This window comes from Oryctolagus cuniculus, chromosome 19 (assembly GCF_964237555.1).
Source record: "Oryctolagus cuniculus chromosome 19, mOryCun1.1, whole genome shotgun sequence".
Classification (NCBI taxonomy): Eukaryota; Metazoa; Chordata; class Mammalia; order Lagomorpha; family Leporidae; genus Oryctolagus; species Oryctolagus cuniculus.
The window spans coordinates 9964934-9986095 of record NC_091450.1 but is presented as its reverse complement, the minus strand read 5'-3'; the positions used below and the strand labels follow the sequence as shown (position 1 = coordinate 9986095).

Sequence of the window (21162 nt, the reverse complement as noted above, 5' to 3'; positions counted from 1 at the left end):
TTGTACAAGATGAAGAATAGGATTCAAAGTTCAGTCTTCTGCATATAAAGATCCAGTTTTCCCAGCACATGCTTGAGGAAGCTGTTCCTTTTTCAGTGTTTGTTTTGGCACCTCTGTCAAGAACCACATGGCCATTGATTTGTGGATTCATTTCTGAGACCTCTAGCACATCTCGTTGTTTCATGTGTTTGTTTTTATGGAACAATATATTCTTTACAACATATAACTGCATACATTTTTCATTTGCTTTGTATATGCAGGGTCTTTTGTGTTTACATATGAATGTTGGGATTTTTTCTAGTTATGAAAAAGTTTCATTGGTGTGTTGATGGAGACTGGTTTGCCTCTGTATATTACTCTGGATAGTGTTGACATTTCAATAATACAAATTCTTCCAAATATGAACATTGGGGATCTTCATATTTTTATTAACATTTCTCGTAGAGATATATCACATCCTTGTTTAGGTTTATTACTATACACTTTGGGGTTTAACTGGTAGATACTTTGAATAATACTATTTTCTGATTTCATCAGAATGCTTGCTATTTGCATATAAAATGCTACTGATTTATGCATCTTGAATTTGTATCTTGTACCTTTATTAATATGTTCTAATGGACTCATGGTGGAGTATTTAAGTATTTCTATAGAGACAATCATGTCATCTCAAATAGGGATATGTTGGCTTTCTCCAATCCTGTGTATAGGTCTTTTATTATTTTTGTTGCCAAATTTCTCTAAAATTTTTCCTATATTTAAAGAGCACTGAGAGTATACATTCTTGCTTTGTACTAAACAGTCAAAGAAATACTTTTAATGTTTCCTAATTTATCAGGATACCCACTGTGGTACTGTCAAATACTAGTATAGTATGTATTATGTTGGTCAGTATTACTACTATACACAATGTTTTTCAGATTTTAATCATGAATGAAGGTTGAACATTGTCAAATGCTTTTTATGCATATATTCAATTGACCATATGATTTTTATCTTTTATTATTTTGTTGTGATGTATTGCATTTATTGATTTCATATATTGAATTATCCTTGATTCCCTGGGAGAAATCTACCATGATCATGGCAAATTATCTTTTGATGTAATGTTTTATTTTATTTGCTAGTACTTTGTTGAGAATTTCTGAACCTATATTCATTGGTTTATAGTTTTCTTTTTGTTCTAATTTTTGGTATTAGTCTAATGCTAGCTTTGGAGAGTTTGGAGGTATCATCTGCTTTTTGTAATCACTTGAGAGAGTCTCCCTTATAAGCCTAGTGGAATTCACTAGCAGATCCATCTGCTGCTAGGTTTGTCATCAAAAAGTGATTTTCTTTACTGATTCAATTTCCACATTGGGCACAACTGCAAAAATAAAGGCTTTGGGGGAAATGAAAAATCTGTTATCAGGATTTAGGTATGTGATAAAACAGCTCACACAAGCCCAGTCCTTAAAATCCACCTTTACAACCACCACCACCACCACCCTACTGCCCAGTCCACCCACTTTTTATGAAAAGGGATTGAAGAAAAGGAGTGGAGAGGGAGAAAAGTGATCTTTGCTTTCTAAATACAAACAAAAGTAAAAAACAAACATCAAAACAGGGGTTGGAAATGAAAGTGAAATATCCAATTAGATTTTACACAGCCAGATTCATTGCTCTAGTGCCTTATTAATTCTCAGTTATTTCAGATTTCACTATTGCTATGTGTTGCCAGTGCTTGCTACTATACACGTGGTGGTGGATAAAGAGGAAGTGCAAAATCAGAGAAGGAAGCCGTGATGCCCAGAATTTCCCTGCAATCAACTGTAGTGTATACCAGACGCTGACAGCCCTTGCCCCCCAAGAGCCATGAGAAAAAACAGCGGAGTCACTAGCAGCTTCCCCATCACCCTGGTTTTCACCCTCAGGGGCTGCTAGTGCTGCTACCAAGGAGAATCAAGATGCCAGAGGGAAAGGGGATGAGTGCTGTGATGTGAACAATTATTCTGGCGGTGGTCAGAGCTGATTAAGGCCTGGATCCTGACACCCCAGCCCTGCAGTGAGCCTTGTTCCCCCGGGGGAGCCTTCGCGGCAAGTGCATCCCTGCTCCAGGTGGTGGGGACTGCAGCTCACCTTTGCTTGAGCGTCGCCTGAGCAAAGGTGGTGGATTTGTCGCCCAAGTCCCAGGTGGCCCCGGGGGACCCCTGGCTTCCATGTCCCAGGCTGCACCCCCACCCTCCCCTTAGGCGGCAGTGACTCACTCTTACCATGGGAGACACAGCATCACTCACTCGGGTCCCCACTCATTTCATTGTGAACACAACTCCCGCCAGGGTGGGAGGCAGGACAGGGTAGATGGGCAGGACCAGTGAGAAGACAAGAAAACCAATGACCGTGCTAATAGCAATTACTTTTAAAAGTAAGTCCGCCCACCATCCCCACTGTCCCCCCAAACAAACAAAAAAACTCAGTTCCTGTACTCCAGGGTGCTCTGTTCTGTCTCCCAAGGGCGGCAGGCCCGACTCTCCAGCCTCTAGGCACAGCCCCGGGGCAGAGCAGCGGCGGTGGCGGTGGCAAAGGGAGCGCTGCTGGCAGCTCAGACTGGAGCCAGGTCAAGAGAACACCGCCAGCCAACTGCGCTGCTCCAAGCCCGCTGCGGAGAGCGCTAAGCCCAGCCACCCGTGCTGCTGTGCCCTGCCTGGGACCCATACTCTGGCTTGGCGCAGGCTGAGGCGGCAGGAAGGAGAAGGAAGAGGAGAAATAGGGGGAGGTCTGTGCCGGGGGGAGGGAGCGGCCTGTCATCCCAGAACGCCCCGGAATAAAATTACTTCAGTGTCAGCATCTGCTTGGGAATCCCTTCCTCAACAGGCGCGCTTAAGCTCTCTGGAAAGAAGGCAGAGGGGACCAGAGTGCTAAAGCCACAGAGAGGGCGCAGGGTCTGCAGCCACACGGCCTTGCTCCCCTCTCCCACCACCTGCGGCTGTGGAAGCAGGGGAGGCCTTAGACTACCCCCTACCAGGTCTGGCACAGTCACGTTTCCTATATTTATACACTGTTTTAACAGCATAATGATACCTGCCACCCTGCCCGCCCTCTCTCCTACCCTTCATCCTTCTTTTCTTATAATTGTTACAATGACATATTTTCACTTTTCTCTAAATCACAAGCTCAACCCTCTACTAAGTACAAAATTCAACAAGTATTTAGAGAAAACATTGTTCCTCATGAGTCTAGCAAGGACTACAAACAATAATCATATCTCATGAACAATGTTGTTCATATAAAATATTTTTTATACTCCGTATATTATTTACCACAAATCAGGGAAAACATATATTTGTCTTTAAAGCTGGCTAATTTCACTAAGCATAATGAGTTCCAACTGCATAATTTTTGCTAGGAAAAAGCAGGATTTCGTTCTTTTTATGGCTGTGTAGTATTCTGTTCGGTTGTGTGTATATAACATAAATTCTTTATCCACTCATAGATTGAAGGACATCTGAGTTGATTTAATATCTTACCTATTGTGAATTGAGGTGCTATAAACATGGTGGTAAAAATTACTTTCATATACTGATTTCATTTTCTTTTGATAAATTACCAGTAATGGGATAGATCTATTAGCAGGTTTTTGAGAAATCTCCATACTGATTTTCCTCCAACATGCACATCCTCTCTACTATTTGTAATTTTTTGATTTCTGTATGAGAGCCATTCTAACTGGAGTGCAGTGAAATCTCATTATTTTTAATTTAATAAAGTTCTATTTTTCCAATTTTTCCAGTTCATTGGACCTGCAGGTACATCTCCACCCTTGGTATTACTGGTGTAAATTACTTGAGCTCAGTGCTTTGAAACCAATTGATAAAGCCTTTACTCAGAAGCTCCTACAGTGCTGCCCTGGCCAGGGACCCCTGGATCTTCAGTCTTTCAGAGACCACAGTAGGGTTTACGAGCTTGTAGTTGGGAACTTCCTAACAGAGCTTGTTATAAGTAGCTTTGTCAAATAAAATTAGGTTATTGAGCTTGTCCTGAACTTTACCTTTAGACCACTTCTTTTTGGCCTTGGCCTCCATTCTTGATCATGGGGTCATAACATTTCTTAACGACTTTCAGCAACCTTCTTTTCCTTTTTGTCCTTGGGCAGCACGGCGAGGTGCTGAGAGCAGCAGTGATCACCTCAACTTTGCAGGTGTAGAAAAAAACAAAACAAAACAAAACAAAATCACCTCATTTAGATTTTATTTGCACTTCAATAATGGCTAGTGATCCTGAGCATCTTTTCATGTATCTATTGGCCATTTGTATTTTATCCTTTAAAAAATGCATGTTCATATCATTAGCCCATTTCTTTGCAGAACTGTTTGTTTTGTTGACTTTCTTCAGCTCTTTATAGATACTGGATATTAATCTTTTATTAGCTGAAGAGTTTGCAAATATGTTTTCCCATTCTGTGGATTGCCTTTGCACTTTGTTGAATGTTACCTTTGCCCTACATAAGCTTCTTAGTTTATGTAATCCCATTTGTCCATTTTTTCTCTTTATTGCCTGTGCTTTTGGGGTCTTATCCAAGAAATCTTGTCCTATGCCAGTGTCTTTCAGAGTTCTCTTTATTTTATTTTTATCTAGTCTGGAATTAAGGTATTGGGGCCTCGTAAAGTATTTGGTGAGATTTTCTTTTTAATTGTTTTGAATAGTATGACATGAATTGGGATTAGTTCTTTACAAGTCTTGTAGAATTCAGTAGAAAAGCTTTCTTGCCCCATGCTTTTCTTTGTTAGGAGGATTTTTATTATTGGCTCAATTGCCTTCTTGATAATTGGCCTGTCATATTTTCTATGTCTTCAATATTCAATTTTGGTAGATTGTATGTGTCCAGAAAACTACTTCCTATATATTTTCCAATTTGTTGATGTAAAATTGTTTGTAATAATTCCTGATGATTCTTTTTATGTCTGTGGTATCAGTTGTAACACCCCATTTTCAACTCTGATTTTATGATTTGTGACTTTATTTTGGTTGGTTGGAACCATGTCTCATTTTAGAAACAATAATACTTGTTTGAAATATCCAGGCACCCTGGCCTTGTGTGCATGTCCATAATTATAGTCACATCTTCCCATTGAATTGATCCTGTAATCATTACATAATGCCTTTCTTTGTGTATTTTAACAGAGTTTATCTCTTTTTATTTTTTGGTCTTTCTTTTTTTTTAACTTTTATTTAATGAATATAAATTTCCAAAGTACAGTTTATGGATTACAATGGCTTCCCCCCCCATAACTACCCTCCCACCCACAACCCTCCCCTTTCCCTCTCCCTCCCACCTTCCATTCACATCAAGATTCATTTTCAATTCTCTTTATATACAGAAGATCAGTTTAGCATATATTAAGTAAAGATTTCAACAGTTTGCACCCACATAGAAACACAAAGTCAACAATACTGTTTGAGTACTAGTTATAGCATTAAATCACACTGTACAGCACATTAAGGACAGAGATCCTGCATGAGGAGTAAGTGCACAGTGACTCCTGTTGTTGACTTAACAAATTCACATTCTTGTTTATGGCATCAGTAATCACCCTAGGCTCTTGTAATGAGTTGCCAAGGCTATGGAAGCCTTTTGAGTTCACCAACTCTGATCATATTTAGATGAGGCCATGGTCAAAGTGGAAGTTCTCTCCTCCCTTCAGAGAAAGGTACCTCCTTCTTTGATGACCTGTTCTTTTCACTGGGATCTCACTCGCAGAGACCCTTCATTTAGGTTTTTTTTTTTTTTTTGCCAGAGTGTTTTGGCTTTCCATGCCTGTAATACTCTCATGGGCTTTTCAGCCGGCTCTGCATGCCTTAAGGGCTGATTCTGAGGCCAGAGTGCTGTTTAGGACATCTGCCATTCTATGAGTCTGCTGTGTATCTCGCTTCCCATGTTGGATCATTCTCTCCCTTTTTTATTCTATCAGCTAGTATTTGCAGACACTAGTCTTGTTTATGTGTCCCTTTGGCTCTTAGTCCTATCATTATGATCAATTGTGAACAGAAATTGATCACTGGGACTAGTGAGATGGCATTGGTGCATGCCACCAATTGGAACCCCCTGGTATATTTCTAACTCTACCGTTTGGGGCAAGTCAGCTTGAGCATTCCCGAATTGCACATCTCTTCCCTCTCTTATTCCCACTCTTATATTTAACAGCGATCACTTTTCAGTTAAGTTTCAACACTTGAGAATAACTGTGTATTGATTATAGTATTCAACCAAAAGTATTAAGTAGAACAAACAAAAAAAATACTAAGATGCATAACATATTATGTTGTTCATCAGCAGTCAGGGCAAGGACTAACCAAGTCACCGTTTCTCATAGTGTTTATTTCACTTTAACAGGTTTCCTTTTTGCTGCTCAGTTAGTTGTCACCAATCAGGGAGAACATATGGTATTTAAGGGCTTCAATAGACATTTTTCAAAAGAAGAAATCCAAATGGCCAACAGACACATGAAAAAATGTTCAAGATCACTAGCAATCAGGGAAATGCAAATCAAAACCACAATGAGGTTTCACCTCACCCCGGTTAGAATGGCTCACATACAGAAATCTACCAACAATAGATGCTGGAGAGGATGTGGGGAAAAAGGGACACTAACCCACTGTTGGTGGGAATGCCAATTGGTTAAGCCACTATGGAAGTCAGTCTGGAGATTCCTCAGAAACCTGAATATAACCCTACCATTCAACCCAGCCATCCCACTCCTTGGAATTTACCCAAAGGAAATTAAATTGGCAAACAAAAAAGCTATCTGCACCTTAATGTTTATTGCAGCTCAATTCACAATAGCTAAGACCTGGAACCAACCCAAATGCCCATCAACAGTAGACTGGATAAAGAAATTATGGGACATGTACTCTATAGAATACTATACAGCAGTCAAAAACAATGAAACCCGGTCATTTGCAACAAGATGGAGGAATTTGGAAAACATTATGCTGAGTGAAATAAGCCAGTCCCAAAGGGACAAATATCATATGTTCTCCCTGAGTGGCGACAACTAACTGAGCACCAAAGGGGAAGCTTATTGAAGTGAAATGGGCACTATGAGAAACAGTGACTTGATCAGCTCTTGTCCTGACGGTTGATGTACAATGTAATACTTTATCCATTTTAGTATTGTTTTTGTTCTAGTACGATTGGTTGAACTCTGTAATTAACACACAATTATTCTTAGGTGTTTAAATTTTAACTGAAAAGTGATCCCTGTTAGGAATTTGGAAAGCATTATGCTGAGTGAAATAAGCCAGTTCCAAAGGGACAAATACCATATGTTCTCCCTGATCGGCGAGTTTATCTTAAATTATATTTTGTCTGGCATTAGGATCATTGCTTCTGCTCATTTTTGCTTTCCATTACTATTGGATTTTTTCTATTTTTTTTTTACTTTCATTCTGTCTGTATATTTGTTGACGAGGTGTGTTTTTTTTTGTATGCAACAAATAGATGGATCAGGACAGTGCCTGCTTCCATAAGCAAATGTGTTGAAATCTTTATTTCTTTGCTTTGGTGGTACTGCTCCATGTGGCCAGGGACACATGCAGAGGTTGTAGTGACACTGCAGTCCCCCTGGGAGAACCAGCATGACCTTGGCCCTCAGGTGAGGAGCTAGGTGCTTAGGTGGGTAGGAGTAGGCTTGAGGGTCAAGGGGTGATCTCTGGATTCTATTTCTTTCATTAATTTTTGGGTAATAAATATTTATTTTATGAATTTAGGTTTCAGATAGTTCTTACTTTTCTGGGTTCTTGAGATGATTTGTTAGTTTTTTGTTTTTTTCTGAAAGTTTTTTCCTTATGTCTTGGTTCTTATTGCTATAAATTTCTGCTTATTTTTGCTTTTGTTTTACCCCAAAAGATTTGACATATTGCATTTTAATTTTTAATGTTCTTTCTTTATTTTAAGATGGAAATAATCTCATATACTTTATATACACAGTTTTAAGGCATAATGATAATTCCTACCATAATCTCCCTTCCTCCTTAATTCCTGCCCACTCTTCATATATATACACACACACACATATATATGTTTTTACAATGACATGCTTTCAATTTTCCTTAAAATCACAAGCTTAATCCCCATCCAAATACAGATTTCAACAACTAGTAAGTTGAAAAACACTGTTCCTAAGGAGTATATATAAGGGCTATAAACAAGGACCAATCAAATTTCAAAATGTCAATTTCATACATATACCTTACTTTTTTGTACTCTGTATATTATTTAAAACAAATCAGGAAAAACATATATTTGTCTTTTTAGGACTGTCGTATTTTAGTGAACATAATGGCCTCCAGTTGCATCCATCTTGTTACAAAAGAGGATTTCATTAATTTCTATGCCTGAGTAGTATTCCATTGTGCATATATTGCATAATTTCTTTTTTTGTGTGTAGCATTTTTTTTCTTCTATGTAGCTAGGCATATTGTCAACACGTCTCCGTGAAAGATGGCAATCAGACACACCGACAAGAAATAAACATCCCGAAATTAAAATTGAACTTGTGTTAAGTGGCACAGAGGGCATAAGCATTTTGCACTTGGCTCCAAAGAAGTACTTGCAGCCGTGGGAAGTGAAGACGGGGCAAGGTGTTTTGCACTGGAGACTTCTTGGTTTCAACACCGGAACGAAATACTGCACTGGCGTTCATAATTCCATGGGAAATGTGCAAATCAAAAGGCTATGGAAGCTGCAACTGAAGGTGAGAAAAGGAAAGGCGAGACCTACATCCTTCAAACGTTGCCCTCACGTTGTCTTTAAAGGGTCTGCAGCTGATGCTCCTGTGATTTTCGCAAAGAACAAAAACAGCTTTTGCCCCCGCTGCGGGATTCAGACACGCACATCCGGTCCTGGCTATGCTGAGTGGTGTGCGCCCCGTCTGGGGGCAAGGAGAGCTGATCTGTGAGTCAGCTCCCCGCAGTCTCCAGGTGCGCCCTGCGGGGTCTGCAAGGGGGCAGCGGCTTGATCCTACTCAGAAGGCCGGCGAGGCCCCTTCTCCGATGGAAGGAGCGGCCAGCGAGATTAGTTTCGAGCCCTCTTCCTTCCGCGCACTGACAGTCCAGCGGCGCCGTGGCTGCGGACAAGTGCTGGCCCAGCAGCGCGTTGTCGCTGGGAACTGAGCCGGCGGCGCTGTTCTCTTCCTCCCGCTGCTGCTGCTGCTGAAAGGTCCACGCGGCCGCGTTGGCTGCCTACACGTGCAACAAGCGGACAGCGCCAAGCTGCCCTACTCATACATCGTGCTTATCACCATGGCAGTCTTACTTAGCCTGCACAAGCGCCTCACTCTGGATGGCATCTGGGCCTTCATCAGCGGCCGCTTCCGCTACTACAGCTGCAAGTTCCCAGCCTGGCAGAACAGCATCCCCCACCACCTCTCCTTCAAGGATTGCTTCATCAAGATCCCCCGTGAGCCAGGCCACTCAGACAAGGGCAACTACTGGAACCTGGACCCAGCCTCTCAGGACATGTTTGACAATGCAGCTTCCTGCACATTGTCGCATTTCAAGCGTCACCAGCTGCCCGCTGGGGCACACCAGCACCCCTTCCCCTTGCCTGCAGTGCCCACCACTCTGAATGGCCCACACCTGGGCCTCCTCCCTGGGACCCGGGCTGCACCGCCGCCTGTCCTGGGAGCTATCCCCGCTTGGTCCCTGGGAGCCGCCCATGCACCCTGCTGCACCCGCATCACCTTCACTACCTGCTGCTGTCTGCCCAGGCCTAAGTGGACCATCTGAGGAAGACTGGAGGCACAGACGTGGCAGCCCCCAATGCCTTGAGGGTGGTGCAAACCTTGAAGGGTTCCAGGCCTTGGAAGGAAAGCAAAGGCCCCGGGTCGCTATAGCAGGGGTGGATGCACCTCCTTCAGCAACTACAGTATCCTGAAAGGGGTGAGGGGTTAGGGTACAGGGAGGGTGCCCAGCCTGCTGATGACCCCGTGGAGTTACTGTCACCTGCTGCAGTGCCAGTTGTGCCTGGTGCACAGGGGGATTCCCCTGGGGCTGCCGCAGACCTCATTGGTGCTTCGAACTTGGGGCCAACCTGTGAGAGGTCGCTGCAGTTGCCGCTGCTTTCTGTGCGCTTTTGGGGGATAAGCGACCTTGCCTCGCTGCGCCCTCTGCAACAGAGGCGGCCCAGGCTGCTGTAGGAAATTCTGGCTTCCCTCTGCCTCCTCGTCGTCCTGCTCGCCGTCTTCTTCATCTTTCTCCTCTCTCAGGACATCGATCTCACCTTCCTCTCCATCAGAGCCCCGGAGGCTGTGCTGTGCCCTGGAACAAAGGCCCTCAGCGCACGCCAAGTTCATGGAGAATCAGGTGCTGCTGACCCCGAGGCGGCAGCCGCTCCTCTGGCTTAGACTGGACTGGCAACCTGGGACAGGTGTTCCAAGAGGCAGGAACGTTCGTCTTCTGCTTGTTTCTCCTTTTCGCCACCATCCAGACAAGATCCTCTTTGCCCTGTGTTGAGGCTTCTCTGTAGATGCAGCGTGCAGGACTCCCCGCTTTATAGCACTGATTCCCCTTCCTCCAGAGGCGCCTCATCCTCCTGACCCCATGACGCCATCCAATGTTGAAGGTCCCCTGTGCAAACTCCTCACCAGTAAGGGCCCCCCACTCCTCATCCCACCCCTCACTATTGGCCAGAGGAAGGTGCTTCACCCCACTGGCTTAGTCTGTCCCTCCTGGCACTGCTTTCTGATTACTCTTTGAAAGCTACGTGGAATAAAGATGAGGTAGGAGAACTGGATACTCAGTATGTCTGGTTCATCACGCACTGTCTAAGGTGGTTCTGCTCTCATTCAGAATGAGGAGGGCTGGAAGTGTTTTTAGTGTTCTGACTCTATCCCCAGCTCCAGGGCAGTGTCAGGGGCTGTTGTGTTGTGCTCATTACTTTCCACCTCAGCTCCTGACATGCTCTCTCTCGCCCAGATTTCCTGAAAAGTACTAACACCAAGTTATGGGAGTTCAAGGTGGAGAGAAGGCGGGAGGGTGAAAGTGGAGTTCCTTGCCCCTTACAGCAGTGATTCTGGAATTTCTTTGAACAGTTAAACCACAGTAAGAAATACATTTTATAGGCTGGTGCCATGCACCAGCACCCCGGGGTTCTAGTCCCCATTGGGACGCTGGATTCTGTCCCAGTTGCCCCTCTTCCAGTCCAGCTCTCTGCTGTGGCCCAGGAGGGCAGTGGAGGATGGCCCAAGTCCTTGGGCCCTGCACCCACATGGGAGACCAGGAGGAAGCATCTGGCTGCTGGCTTCAGATCGGCGCAGTGCCAGCCATAGCGGCCACTTGGGGGGTGAACCAATGAAAGGAAGACCCTTCTCTCTGTCTCTCTCTCTCTCACTAACTGCCTGTCAAAAAGAAAAAAAAATACATTTTACACCATAACCATGCAGATATAATTTCTTTATGCAGCTATCAGTTGACAGACATTTGGATTGATTCCATATAGAACCTATTGTGAGTTGAGCTGCTATAAACATGGGGATGCAGACTTCTCTTTGATTTCTTCAATGATCGATTTTTATTCAAGGCCGGCGCCGCAGCTCACTAGGCTAATCCTCTGCCTTGCGGCGCCGGCACACCGGGTTCTAGTCCCAGTCCAGCGCTGGATTCTGTCCTGGTTGCACCTCTTCCAGGCCAGCTCTCTGCTGTGGCCTGGGAGTGCAGTGGAGGATGGCCCAAGTCCTTTGGCCCTGCACCCCATGGGAGACCAGGATAATTACCTGGCTCCTGCCATTGGGTCAGCGCGGTGCACCGGCTGCAGTGCGCTGGCAGCAGCAGCCATTGGAGGGTGAACCAATGGCAAAGGAAGACCTTTCTCTCTCTCTCACTGTCCACCCTACCTGTCAAAAAAAAAAAAACACAAAAACTATTTTCATTCAGTCATATGTAGTTTAGTCTCTACATATGTGTGTAATTATTCAACAACAGTTTTATTCCAGTGTGGTAGAAATCAACAAACAACAAATGCTGGTGAGAATATGGGGGAAAAGATGCCCTAATCCATTGTTTGTGGGAATGTAAACTTGTGCAGCCTCTGTGGAAGACAATATGGAGATAACTCAGAAATCTCAACATAGACATACTATGACCCACCAATCCCACTCATTGAAATTTTCAAAAGTAACAAAATTAGCATACCTATATCCCCATGTTTACTTCAGCTCAATTAACAATAGCTAAGATATGGAATCAACCCAGTTGGCCATCAACTGAAGACTGGATGCAGAAAGTATGGTATATATACCCTATTGAATACTACACAGTGATAATAATAATAAATGCTGTCTTTTGCAACAAAATGGATGCAATTGGAAGCCATTATAGTTAGTGAAATAAGTGAGTCCCAAAAACTCGAATACCATATGTTCTTTTTGATTTCTGGTAACTAATAGAGTACCTAAAAGGTAATCTATAGGAGTGAAATTGACACTTCGAGATGTGATGATTTTGAACAGCCATTGTCTTGACTGTTAGGGAGCAGTGCTTTTTAATTTCTTCATACTATATTTTGAACTTTTTTACTTAGGGTACAGTTAATCTTATGAGTATGAAGTGAACTGAAAATAGACCTTTGTAACAAACAAGAATGGGAATAGGAGAGGAAGGAGGAAAAAGAATGGTAGTGCAGGGAAGAGGTAGAGTAGGGTGGGTAGAATCACTATGTTCCTAAATTTGTATATATGAAATGCATGAAATTTGTATTATTTAAATCAAATTTAATAAATAAGTAAACAAATCCTTGAAAATGAAATGATATACTAGGATTTTTATTTTTGTAAAATTTGCTTAGACAGATTTTCTTGTTATTCAACTATAAGAAACAAAATACATTTTATAATCATCCCCAATGGCTGTGTGGACTAAGGCCTCACGTCACTCTTTTTTTTTTTTTGTATTTCTTTGTTGTTACTTTACCAGATGAAAGTGGAATGTTAAACTCTCCTTGTAATATTATATGCTAACATGTCTTTCCTCTATTTCTGTTAATGTTTGCTATAAGTATTGGATGTTTTGGAATTACGTGTATATTCATATATTATCATATCTTCTTGATAAATTGACCATTATTGATTGCATACTGATGTACTTTATATATATTTGTTTTTTGTCTCAATGTCTGTTTTTATGTGAATATATTTACTCTTGCTTGCTTTTGTTTCCTTTTCCACTGTATATGTTTTTATATCCTTGTACCTTAAGCCAAATAATATGAACTTTATCTTCTTCAAAAACTTGAGATGTGCAGAACAGTACTGTTAACTACATGTATGTGCATTGCTATAGAATTGGCTTTAAGACTTTCATCTTTAGGACTGAAGTTCTATGCTCATTGATCCGTAACTCAAGCATATCTCTGTTTCCATTTACCCTGCTAAGCACCATTGCATTTTCTCTTTCTAAAGTTTTGTTATTTTAGGTACCTCATGTAGGAGGAAGGATGCAGAATTTGACCTTCTGTGACTCACTTATTTCCTTTAGCATAATATCATCAGGAATCAAACATATCTGTGTATTAACCAGACTTCCTTCTTTCGTAAGGCTAAACAATATCTCATTGCCTTTATGAATATTTTCTTTTTCCATTCATCCACCAATGGAGGTTTGTATTATAGCCATCTCTTAATTATTGTGAATGAAACTCAGTAAGCAAGATAGAACTAAATCTCTTTTTCAGGTCTTGATTTTAATATTTTGGATAAATATAGAAAATAGGGTTTGCAGTACTATATGACCATTCTGGTATTATTTTTGCATAACATCTAAATTCTCATAGAAATTTGACTATTTTACATTCCCTTCAGCAATGCCAACAGGGCTAATTTATTCACATCTCCTTTAGTACTTTGATTTTGTCCTTTCTAAAACATGATGGTCATCCTTATATGTGTGTGGTGGTATCTTAGTGCAGCTTTGATTATTTTCATATTTGCTATTGATATTGAGATTACTTTATATACTTGTTGGCTATTTGTATGTCTTCTTAAGACAAATTGTCTAGTTAAGTCCTGATTCATCTTTAAATTGGCTCATTAGGCTTTGTGCTAATGAGTTGTAGGCATTCCTTATGTTTTGTTTGCTATCCACTGATCACACATACTGGTTGCAAACATGTGTGCCCATTCAATAGGTTTCTTTTTCCTCTGTGCACTGTTTCATTTGTTATGCACCACCTCTTTTTTTTTTTTGACAGGCAGAGTGGACAGTGAGAGAGAGAGAGACAGAGAGAAAGGTCTTCCTTTTGCCATTGGTTCACCCTCCAATGGCCGCCACCACCAGCGCGCTGCGGCCGGCGCACCGCGCTGATCCAATGGCAGGAGCCAGGTGCTTTTCCTGGTCTCCCATGGGGTGCAGGGCCCAAGCACTTGGGCCATCCTCCACTGCACTCCCAGGCCACAGCAGAGAGCTGGCCTGGAAGAGGGGCAACCGGGACAGAATCCGGCGCCCGGACCGGGACTAGAACCCGGTGTGCCGGCGCCTCAAGGCGGAGGATTAGCCTAGTGAGCCGCGGCGCTGGCCGCACCACCTCTTTTAAGTTTTTATTTAGTTCTAAATAAAAATTTAAAGTATACAGGACATGCATAAACCTAAGAATGCATCATTTTTATATTTCACCTATATAGTAAACATGAGAAACAAGAATAGCTAAATCAATTTTAAACAACAAAACAAAGCCAGAGGAATCACAATACCAGATTTCAAGGAATACTGTAGGGCAATTAAAATTAAAACAGCCTTATACTGGCACAAAAATAGACATGTACACCAATGGAACAGAATCAAAACTCCAGAACTCAATCCACGCATCAACAACCAACTAATCTTGGATATAGGAGCAAAAAGCGATCCCTGAGTCAAGCAAGGACAGTATCTTCAATAGTTGGTGCTGGAAAAATTGGATCTCTACATGCAGAAGCATGAAACAAGACCCCTACCTTACACCGTATATAAAAATCAACTCAAAATGGAGCACATCTACAACTGATACCATTAAATTACTCAATGAGAACATCAGTGAAACTCTCCAAGATGTTGGCATGGGCAAAGAGTTCTTGCAAAAGACCCCAGAAGCACAGACAATGGAATCTAAAACAGACAAATGTGATTACTTAAAGCTCAGACGTTTCTACATTGCATAGAAAACACTGAGCAAAGTGAAGAGATAACTAATAGAATGCAGAAAATATTTGTGAACTATGAAACTGATAAAGGATTAATATCCAGAATATATAAAGATCTTTCATACAAAAGCCAACAATTAATAATCATTGGCAAGGATGTGGGGGAAAAAGGAATCCTAATTCACTGTTGGTGGGAATGTAAACTAGTACAGACTTGTGGAAGACAGTATGAAATTCCTCAGAAAGCTGAGAATGGATATATCACATAACCCAGCAATCCCACACCTGGGAATTTAACCAAGGGAAATGAAATCAGAATATGAAAGTGTTATCTATATCCCCATATTTATTGCATCTGAATTCCAAATAGCTAAGAAATAGAAACAATCTAGATATCTGTCATACAATGATGACTGGATAAAGAAAGTGTTTTTTATATATATATATATATATACATATATATGTATGTATGTATACTACTTTATATATAATATATAATATTTTATAGATGTACTAAATGGAATGCTACTCAGCATAAAAGAAGAATGAAATCCTGTCTTTTGCAACAAAATGAATGCAACTGGAAACCATTATACTCAGTGAAATAACCCAGTCCCAAAGAGAAAAATACTGTATGGTTTCCTTGATCTGTGGTAAACAATAGAGTACAAAAAATGTAATGTGTAGGAGTGAAATTGACATTTTGAGACTGAATGAGTGTTTCAGCCCTTATCTCTACTGTTGAGGAACAGTGTTTTTTCTTCTTATATTTGTTGAACTATTTATTTATTTATTTATTTATTGACAGGCAGAGTGGACAGTGAGAGAGAGACAGAGAGAAAGGTCTTCCTTTGCCATTGGTTCACCCTCCAATGGCTGCCGCGGCCGGCGCGCTGCAGCCGGCGCACCGCGCTGATCCGATGGCAGGAGCCAGGAGCCAGGTGCTTTTCCTGGTCTCCCATGGGGTGCAGGGCCCAAGCACCTGGGCCATCCTCCACTGCACTCCCTGGCCACAGCAGAGGGCTGGCCTGGAAGCGGGGCAACCGGGACAGAATCCGGCGCCCCGACCGGGACTAGAACCCGGTGTGCTGGCGCCGCTAGGCGGAGGATTAGCCTAGTGAGCCGCGGCGCCGGCCCTTGTTGAACTATTTACTTAGTGTAGAGTTAATCTTATGACTATAAAGTAAATTGAAAGTATATCATGGTAAAAATTAAGAAAGGGATGGAACTGGTACTGTGGCATTGTGGGTAAAGCTTCTGCCTGCAGTGCCAGCATCCCATATGGGCAATTGTTCAAGTCCCAGCTGCTCCACTTCATATCCAGCTCTCTGCTATGGCCTGGGAAAGCAGTGGGAGATGGCCCAAGTACTAGGCCCCTACAGCCACATGGGCAATCCCAAGGAAGCTCCTGGCTCCTGGGTTTGGATCAATACATCTCCGTTGTGGCCATCTGGGGAGTGAGCCATCTGATGGAAGACACCTCTCTCTCTCTCTCTCTCTCTCTGCCTCTCCCTGTCTATAACTCTGCCTTTAAAATAAAATAAATAAATCTTTTTTAAAAAAAATTGAAGGAATAAGAGAGGAAGGAGGATAAATTGTGGGATCATGGGTGTGTTAGAGTCAGAAAAAGCCCACCACCCGAGGAACGACTCCAAGAGACTTTTCTCTCATGCAACCAGCAAAGGGTTAAAGATTTATTGATTATCCAGCATGCTGGGGCTGCCTGATCATACATGAACAGAGCAGCCCCGAATAACCAAAGGTTAGGGTTTATAAAGGCAAAAACCGCAAAACTGGGAAGGGGGGAATACATGGTTGCTATGCACAGTTGCTATACACAGTTGCTAAAATCAAAAGAGAGTACATAAAATCAAAAGAGAGTATATGGTTACTGGGGTCAACATAACCTAAAACCTAAGTGAAATTAATATTTATCATAATCTTGACAATACCAGTTACAATATTACAATTAGCAATTAGGACTTGACATTAATGTAAGACACAGACAAATTACATCTTTATTATTAGCCCAGGTAACCCAGGTGCAACCTTTCTACTTTTAAGCTTGAGCAATCATGCTAGGGGGTTTTTGTGCATTGCCAAGGGTGATGTAGTGCACTGCTATTGTCTGACTATTTGAGATCATAGTTTCAGACCAGAGTCTCACAGTGGGGGGGGTGCTTTCTCAGAATGGAGTCTCAAGTGCTCCAAAATGGAGTCCCTACTGTCAAGGTACTACTTCACTCTGTTTTATTTTTACAGCTGTACCAGGTAGGTTTAAACCTGTAAGCTTAAGCTTAACTTTTTACACCCGCACATATACAATTTTAACTCTTCAGGTGCAAGAGAAAGTACAGTGGGAAATATCACATTGTTCCTAAATCTTATATGTGAAATACATGAAATTTGCTTACCTTAAAAATAAATAAATAAATAAATAAATAAAAATAGCAGTAATGATACTTGAGTCTCATTCTGTTTTTAGACAATTGGTAATCCTATGGTTCTCTGCAGTGTAGATTATCGATATCTGTACTCTCCCATTCTCTCACTAATTTTTGCTTATAAGAAATCTGAGATTTTAGAAACTGAGCCAGAAGACAAAAGAGTGATTCTTTACATTTTGATTGTCATTTCTTATAGAATGTTTAAATATATTGGCATAGGAAAATTAGATAAACCTTTTCTGCCTCAATTTCCTGTTTTTAAACTAGTGATAGCATTTTCTCCAAAATTAATCTAAGGGATAAAATGACATGAGGCAAGGCATTTAATTCCTTAACATAGATTTTACAAAATACTCACGAATGTTAGTTCTCTATTCTTGCCACCTGTTTATCTTTCAGGACTTGGTGAATTAAAGAATGCTGTAAAATGATTTACAAATAACCAAAAACATCAATAAAACACCAAGAGACTATTTTCATGCCTGGACACTAAACTACATCTTCTTCACCCCATGAAAGCTGTAAGTCCTCGTACTCATTTATTATTTGATTCTTACAGGCAAAAACCCAGAGAGACCTTCCATCTACAAACCAACAGGTAAGATTTTTCTGGAGGAAGGCAGAGTTTATGAAGGAGCCAGGGTATGATGGTCAGTTAGAAGCAGAGAGTGTAAATTTTAAAGATTTGGTTCAAGAAAAGAATGACATCAAGCACACCTTTAGATTTTGGGAGGGAGGAGGAGGGAAAGGGTGTAAACAAAAGCAAATGCTGTAGTTTCCATTTTGTATCCACCAGGCTAATGCTGTGTTTTTTTCTTTTTCTTTTCATTTATTCTAAATTTTTCTTAGTATGAAGAAAATAGGTCCCATGTATATCATAGGTACAGTTTTTTTTTTAACAGGTAGAGTGGACAGTGAGAGAGAGAGACAGAGAGAAAGGTCTTCCTTTGCCATTGGTTCACCCTCCAATGGCCACCGCGGCTGGCGCGCTGCAGCCTGCGCACTGCGCTGATTCAATGGCAGGAGCCAGGTACTTCTCCTGGTCTCCCATGGGGTGCAGGGCCCAAGCACTTGGGCCATCCTCCACTGCACTCCCAGGCCACAGCAGAGAGCTGGCCTGGAAGAGGGGCAACCGGGACAGAATCCGGTGCCCCAACCGGGACTAGAACCTGGTGTGCCGGCGCCTCAAGGTGGAGGATTAGCCTAGTGAGCTGCGGCACCGGTCGATAGGTACAGTTCTAAGAAGATAACAGTATATCCCCTTTCATCTCTCCCTCTATTCATTCCCCACTTCCTTCCATTTTTTTAAATTCAAAATTCCTAATTTAAATCCACTCTAAAAATCAGAATCTTAATTCACCATTAGCAATAATATTCAACAAATATAAAGTAACAAGAGCACAGTTCCACAGGGATATCAATAAGGGCTAAAAACAACAATCTTATCACAACATTCTGTTTCATTCCTATACATTTCTTTTGTGTGCTGATTATTGTAGAAGGTGTAACATACATACTTCTTTATGAGGAGATCAGTATTTCTTGCAACATTTGTTGAGAAGACAGTCCTTTTTCTAGGAATTGATTTCGATTCATTTATCAAAGGTTAGTTATTTGTGGGTGTATAGATTAATTTATGAGGTTCCTATTCTGTTCCATTGGTCTACACATTTATTTCCATGCCAGTACAAAGCTGTTCTGACTATAACTTTTTTTGTTTTGTTTGTTTTGTTTATTTGACAGGTAGATTTATAGACAGTGGGAGAGAAAGACAGAGAGAAAAGTCTCCCTTCCATTGGTTCACTCCCCAAATGGCTGTGACAGATGACGCTGTGCCAATCTGAAGCCAGGAGCCAGGTGCTTCCTCCTGGTCTCCCATGCGGGTGCAGAAGCCCAAGCACTTGGGCATCCTCCACTGCCCTCCTGGGCCACTGCAGAGAGCTGGACTGGAAGAGGAGCAACTGTGACTAGAACCCGGTGCCCATATGGGATGCTGGTGCCATAGGCGGAGGATTAACCAAGTGAGCCACGGCGCCGGCCCCATAACTTTTGTTTTGATTGTATCTGTCCTGTAGTATATCTTGAACTCTGATATTGTGATGCCCAAAGCTTTTGTGGCTTAAGGTTTTGTGGTTTAAGATTGCTTTAACTCTTCAGGGTCTCTTCTCTTTCCATACCAGTTTTAGCATTGTTTTCAAGATCTGAAAAGAATATATTTGGTATTTTGATGAGGATTGTATTAAATTTGTAAATTATTTTTGTGGTATCAATACTTTGATGACATTAACTGCTTCTCTATGTTTTGAGTAATCTTACAATTAATCTTTTGGATTCCTTTTCAGGCATTTCCTCAACCTCATCTTCACAGTTTAATATTGAAGCATTATCATGTTCTTTTTGGGGAGTCATGTTCTTCCTTGTGCATGTTTCCTGTGTTTCTTTGCTTATTTTACACAGCAGGAGAAACGTATGTTGATATTTGTTCTGAAGTGTTTGTTCTTGGGAATGTACTTCTAGGTACAAAGGGATGTTTTCATCACCTTCAGAGGATATCCAGAGATGTGTGCTGGGTGGGGTCTGTTAAGTCTGGGCAAAAGTCCAGAGTGACACCCAAATTATGCATGGTAGCTCTCCTCTGTAGGCTAAAAAGCAACAGCTCTATATATCATGCATTTAGCTTAGCAATTAAGAGGCTTGCATGCTGTGGGATTAATTCCTCACCCCAGACCCTGACACCAGATTCCTGAAAATGCACACCCTGTGGGGCACAGTGATTGCTGAAGTTACTTTCTTTCTGCTACTCACGTGTGAGAACTGGATTGAGTTCTGCTCCCCAGCTTTGGGTCAATGTAAGCCTGGCTGTTACAAGCATTTTGAGAGTGAACCAGCCAATGGGAGCTCTTTTACTGTCTTTCCTTCTCTCTCTCTCTCTCTCTCCTCTTCTCTACCTACACTCATATGTCTCTGTAATCATCGCTCTCAAAAATAGATTTTTTAAAATAAAAAAAAACAAATATTACCACTTTAAATCAAAAGGTTAGGGATTACTAACCCTAGGCAGAGATTTGACTGTGTAGTGGAGTAAAGATTTGCCAGAGGTGGAATTATGGCAAAGAGGAGATTTGTGGGTATTACAGAAACAGAATTTGTTAGTTCATAAGATTCCATTTCTCTACAACCCAGTGTGTGAAATGAGCAACACTGTGAGTGCATTGGAGATGACTGTGTGAGTACATAGGATGCCCTGCCTTGGAAGCCTAGAAGTTCAAATCTGAGGAAGTGCCCATGAGCAGGTCAGTGAATTTCTCAGCTCATTATGCTGCTAAAAATGGATGTATACATTCAGTCCTCCAGAAATGGATCCGCTCAATTAGGTGGTTGTCAGGGGAAATGAAAGCATCATTCAGGTCCCAGTGCAGGGGCTGTAGCCCAGGATATTCTCCCATGGAGGAAATATCACTTTTCCTGAGTAAGCTTTGTGAATGAAACATTTTCTTAATTCATACAGGAGTACTGCTGCATTTTACTGAGATCCTGACACCACTGGGAAACAAGTGTGGAGCCCA

The 21162-nt window shown here is 41.7% G+C and overlaps 2 pseudogenes; one reads left to right on the top strand and one right to left on the bottom strand.

Annotated features, from left to right (window-relative positions):
• ORYCUNV1R-PS1575 (vomeronasal 1 receptor oryCunV1R-ps1575 pseudogene) overlaps window positions 1–21162 on the bottom strand; it is a 1374299-nt pseudogene that overhangs the window by 738602 nt on the left and 614535 nt on the right.
• On the top strand, window positions 2341–10122 carry LOC103346832 (forkhead box protein D4-like 1; annotated as a pseudogene).